Below are 6,468 nucleotides of genomic sequence, written 5' to 3' on the forward strand. Positions count from 1 at the left end.
GTGAATGGATATCTATGTCTCTGTTCTGGCCATTCTCTATGTGAATGGATATCTATGTCTCTAGTCTGGCCACTCTCTACATGAATGGATATCTATGTCTCTGGTTGTGCCATTCTCTATGTGAATGGATATCTATGTCTCTGGTCTGGCCACTCTCTACATGAATGGATATCTATGTCTCTGGTCTGGCCACTCTATGTGAATGTGTCACCCACCCTTTGACTAACAACACAAACCCACACAGCGTTATGTTTCTCTTTGACTTCAGATCCCTGTGACAGTTTTGTGGTTAATGTGTTGTACTGATGATGACTGAAACATACAGTGCAGTAAGACAGCAACTGTATTATGTGAATATGTGCCCCACCCTTTGACTAAAAATGAAACAAACACATACCTGTCTTAATTTGTCCCCCACCTTTTGACTAAAAACGAAACAAACACATACCTGTCTTAATCCGTCAACCTACTAGTACAACCAGCTACACTCCCCTCAGAATTAGAAGTGTGTGTGTGTGTGTGTGTGTGCAGACATTGCATAAACAGTGCTGTGGTTTGAATGTGGAACTATAAGCTGATCCCACTAAAGCTGCATAGGAATCTTAATGCGCTTCCCCATCAGACCGTGAGAGTCAGAGTTCCACACGTGGAATGGATCTCACCTTAGGATTTGGTTCTGTGTGATTTTACAGAGGCTATTTTCAGATAGATACACACAAGCCACTGATCCAGGGTTTTTTCTGCAAAGAAAAGTCTTGGGCGGGCCTCCTAAGTGTTTTTTCAGGCTGCCTATGTCCAAACAGTAAAAAAATATATAATAATAAAATAAAATAATAAGGATGGAAAAACGTCAGTGTAAACTTAAACGACTAAAAGCAGATATAAAGTATGTAGAAAAGATAGCTGAAGTCTGAAGTTTACCTACACCGTAGCCAAATACATTTCAACTCAGTTTTTCACAATTCCTGACATTTAATCCTAGTAAAAATTCCCTGTCTTAGGTCAGTTAGGTTCACCACTTTATTTTAAGAATGGGAAATGTCAGAATAATAGTAGAGAGAATGATTTATTTCAGCTTTTATTTTGTTCATCACATTCCCAGTGGGTCAGAAGTTTACATGCAATCAATTAGTTTTTGGTAGCATTGCCTTCAAATTGTTTAACTTGGGTCAAACGTTTAGGGTAGCCTTCCACAAGCTTCCCACAATAAGTTGGGTGAATTTAAGACCATTCCTCCTGACAGAGCTGGTGTAACTGAGTCAGGTTTGTAGGCCTCCTTGCTCGCACCGGCTTTTTCAGTTCTGCCCACAAATTTTCTAATGGATTGAGGTCAGGGCTTTGTGATGGCCACTCCAATACCTTGACTTTGTTGTCCTTAAGCCCTTTTGCCACAACTTTGGAAGTATGCTTGGGGTCATTGTCCATTTGGAAGCCACATTTGCGACCAAGCTTCAACTTCCTGACTGATGTCTTGAGATGTTGCTTCAATATATCCACATAATTTTCCTTCCACATGACACCATCTATTTTGTGAAGTGCACCAGTCCCCCACAACACGATGCTGCCACCCCCGTGCTTTACGGTTGGGATGGTGTTCTTCGGCTTGCAAACCTCCCCCTTTTTCCTCCAAAAAGAATAACGGACTATATATCCATATAATACTCGTATTTTACTATTCTTTAATTTATTCTCTATGCCGCCCGAATTCTGCCTCCCAATTTCGCTGGTATCTGCAAAGCGCTAGATACTTACTATCCTTGGACTGCATCTAAGCTAACAATCCCCGTACGGGCTCTTTGGGTGATGAGACGATAGGTGCTACGACAAGTCCATGCGTCCTCCCGAAGCACAACCCTAACCGAAACCTCAACTCCACAAAGCCAGCGCGCCTCCAACCGGAAGCCAGCCGCACCAATGTGTTGGAGAAACACCGTGCCACCGCCCCCCTCGGTTTTAGCGCGCACCTTGCGCCCAGCCCGCACAGGAGTCGCTGGCGCGATGAGACAAGTATACCTACTCCTAACCCGGACGACGCTATCAATTGTGCGTCGCCCCACGGACTCCTGTAACGGTCTTCTTCATCTTCCTCTCTCGGACGAGGAGGAGCAGGGATTGAAGCCAAATCGCAGCAGTTTGTAGTTCGACATATTAGTTTATTTTTAACACACAAACAGACGAAGACGAAAAAACTCTTAGAATAAAATGACAAAGAACAAAAACAAACGATAGTAGATCAGACCTGGGACTATCGGAATTGAGAGATGAAACGAAGACGAACGGAACAAGTACTGACTACAAACAAACGCAACGCAACGATACAGGTCCCGTTGGTGCAACAAACACAGCACAGGAAAGAACCACGTTCTCTACAACACCCAATGCTGAAAACACCTACCTTAATATGACTTCTCCATACAGAGGTATATGGAGTGAAAACTAACCGTTTGACGGTCGGGTATATATGAGATGGATCATATCAGTGGTAACACCAGAAACCAACATAGGCGGGTGCTTGAGTAACTACAATGAACATAGACGGGGTGGACCCACCCACAAGAACTGCCACGTCCTATGACCAACTTATAACAATGACAAAATCTAACAGAAACATGTCAGAACGGTGACATTGGCACCCCAGCGCTTTACTACAGCCCCATAGGTCGCACGCAAACTCTCGGGTCGGTAGCACTCGCACGCACATCGAACAGTGCTCTTAGGCAATGGGCTATCGGAGGTCGCGCGCGAAGGGTGAACGTGACTAACATCGGGCGCCGTGAAGTGGCACCTGACTGTCAGGCAAGAGAGAATGGCCCTCTCACTGTCTCGCTTCGTCGTCGAGAGTGGAGGTCCAACAGGGTATACCGTCCCCAGGGAGTTGAACCCCCCGAACAGAACCACTTCGAAAACAAGATTTGGTTAATGACTTCATTGCTTTGCCATGGCCCAATTCCGTTGTCACTATAAAGGGTCTTACCGTTAGCCACCTGCAAATGTCAAGGATTAAAATATAAGATGCTATATATTACTTCCGATTTGTACTAACGTATTCCATCTTAAGCTAACCAATTAGTCCTTAACCTCTCATAAACCATAACACACACTAAATAGGCTATGATTTTTCTTAATCAATCAATTTTCAACGATATGGGGTCCGTCAATTTTTGGCATTCATTTTCCTAAAAGCTATGAAGAAACTTATTTTGTGTGTCAATAAATCTTATAATAAGGATCGTCTAAATATTACTCTGTACTCTGATATTTCAATTTCAAAAAAACACTGTCATTATCCCCCTCCCCATGACCCACCCATCCAAGTAACCCATCTAGAATATAGTAGGCCCTCAGCAGGACAAGGGGCAGCACCGGGACAAGGGGCAACACCGGACAAGGGGCGCACCTGGGTAGGCAGCAGGCAGCACCGGGACAAGGGTGCAAGCCACGGGACAAGAGGGAGCACGGGACAAGGAGCAGCACGCGAGAGCAAGGAGCAGCACCGGGATGAGGGGTAGATCCTGGCTGGCGTGGCTCTGGCGGATCCTGGCTGGCTGGCTCTGGCGAATCTCCTAGCTGGCTGACGGCTCTGGTTGGATCCTGGCTGGCTGACGGCTCTGGCGGATCCTGGGGGCTGGCTTGGGCTCTCGGCGACCCTGGCTCTGGCTGACGGCTCTGCTGAGTCTGGCTGGCTGACGCTCTGGCTGGTCATGGCTTGGCTGAGGCGCTTCTGGCGCGTCATGGCTGGCATGCGCTGGCTGACGGCTGGCTGACGACTCTGGTGGTCATTGGAGTGGCTGAGCGGCTCTGCTGGTCATGCTGGCTGACGGCTTCTGGACCGCTCATGGCTCGCTGACAGGCTCTGGCAGAATCTGCTGGTTGGCGGCTCTGGCAGATCCGTCTGGTTGGCAGCTCTGGCAGATCCTGTCTGTGTTGGCGGTCTGGCAGATCCTGTCTGGTTGGCGGCTCTGGCAGATCCTGTCTGGTTGTGGCAGCTCTTGCAGATCCTGACTGACGAATGGCTCTAGCGGTCCCTGACTAGACGACGGCTCTGACGGCTCGGGACAGACGGGCGGCTCTAATGGCTCTCGGGAACAGACGGATGGCTCAGACGGCGCTGGCCAGACGGATGGCTCAGACGGCACTGGGTAGAGCGGAGGCTCAGACGGCGCTGGGGAGACGGATGGCTCAGATGGCACTGGGCAGACGGATGGCTCAGATGGGCACTGGGCAGACAGATGGCTCAGATGGCACTGGGCGAGACGGATGGCTCTTGGCCGATGAGGCGCACTGTAGGTCTGATGCGTGGTGCCGGAACTGGGACACGGGCTAAGGCCACGCACCTTCAGGCTAGTGCGGGAGCAGGGACAGGGCACACTGAATTCTCAAAGCGTACCTTGGGCCTGGTGCCGTGGTACCGGAACTGGTGGTACCGGCCTGAGGGGCACGCACATCAGGACGAGTACGGGGAGAAGGAACAGTGTGGTACAGGGCTCTGGAGAACGCACAGGTGGCTTAGTGCGTGGTGCCGGAACTGGAGGCACTGGGCTGGAGACACGCACCATAGGGAGAGTGCGTGGAGGAGGAACAGGGCTCTGGAAACGCACTGGAAGCCTGGTGCGTGGTGTAGGCACTAGGTGGTAACGTCGTGGGCTGGAGCGGGGAGGTGGCGCCGGAAATACGGGACCGTGCAGGCGTACTGGCTCCTCTTGAGCACTTGAGCCTGCCAACCTTCCTGGTTGAATGCTCCCCGTCGCCCGACCAGTGCGGAAGGTGGAATAACCCGCACCGGGCTTATGTTAGGGAACCGGGGACACCATGCGTAAGGCTGGTGCCATGTATATGCGGCCGAGAAGACGCACGTGGAGACAGACGCGTTGAGGCCGGCTTCCATGGCACCTGGCTCAATGCCCAATCTAGCCACCCAGTGCGGGGAGGTGGAATAACCCGCACCGGGCTATGAACAAGCGTACAGGAGAACACCGTGCGCTCTCACTGCGTAACACGGTGTCTGCCCGTACTCCGCTCTCCACGGTTAGCCTGGGAAGTGGGCGCAGGTTCCTACCTGCCTCGCCCACACCTCTTAGGCTCCCCCAAGAAATTTTTGGGTTTCTTCTGCGGCTTCCAGCCACGTCTCCTGCTCTGCCTCTCATACCACCGCTCTTGGGCTCTCGCTGCCTCCATCTCCCACTCACGAGGCGGCGATATTCAATCAATATTGCCCAGTGTCCTTTTCCCTCCAAGACTTTTTCCATGTCCAAGGACGCTGTTTAGTAGGATCACTGCTCGAACTTACGCTGCTTTGGTCCGGGTTTGGGTGGTGGTTTTGTAACGGTCTTCTTCATCTTCCTCCTCTTGGGACGAGGAAGAGCAGGAGATCTGAACAAAATGCAGCGTTGTAGTTCGACATATTATTTATTTACAACAAACAGACGAAGAGAAAAACTCTCTGAATAAAATACAAAACAACAAACGAAGTAGACGAACTCTGGACTACGAACTTAACATGAAACGAAGAACGAACGAACAAGTACTGACTACAAACAAACGAACGAACGATACATACGTCCCTGTATGGTGCAACAAACACAACAGACACAGGAAAAACAACCACCCACACACCCACTCGAATGTGAAAACACCTACCTTAATATGATTCTCAATTCAGAGGAGATGAAAACCACCTGCCTCTAATTGAGAAACCATATCAGGTACCCAAAACCAACATAGAAACACAAACATAGACTGCCCACCACAATACTCACGTCCTGACCAACTAACCATACATACAAAACTAACAGAAAACAGGTCATGTGACACCTCCCGGTCGCGGCCGTTCGCTGCGACAGAGCGCGAACCAGAGACTCTGGTGGCGCAGCTACGCACTGCGAATGCAGTGCTCTAGACCACTGCGCCACGCGGGGCCCTTGACCTATATATTTTTTTTATACGATCATCTTTGGGGGACCACAGTCACCAAAATAAAGAAGAAAGTCCGGGATAATCTAATTTCCCAAATTATACAGTGTTTTTGTGATGGCATCGGGGCCTCCATTGACTTTGTTATAATTTGAGAGTCACTCACATAGCATAAGCCATGGCAACATGTTTAGAATGGCAGGAAATTATCTTTAAAATGCACATTTTTCTCTCAGCTCATGGCAGAATTGCAGGAATTTACTTTAAATGGCGGCAACAGGAAGGCCTCAAACAATTTTGCGAACCGCATCATTGGCCAGGCCCACCACTAAAGCCCCATTTTGATCCATAAAAACCCTGTGATCCTTCTAGCTAAAAGCTTCTACACAACACTAAACATTAGTAATCTTAAAGTTCACTCTAAAGTTTGTCACGTTTCCAGAGCACAGAAGTGGTCTAACAACGACCAAAGTTGGTTTTAGAGTGAAGCATCATGGAAGTTTCCGTCACGGCATGTTGTATATAATAACCAACTCATCTCGTTCCAGACAGATACGC

The sequence above is a fragment of the Salvelinus sp. IW2-2015 genome, unplaced genomic scaffold (genome assembly GCF_002910315.2).
Source record: "Salvelinus sp. IW2-2015 unplaced genomic scaffold, ASM291031v2 Un_scaffold2625, whole genome shotgun sequence".
Lineage (NCBI taxonomy): Eukaryota > Metazoa > Chordata > Actinopteri > Salmoniformes > Salmonidae > Salvelinus > Salvelinus sp. IW2-2015.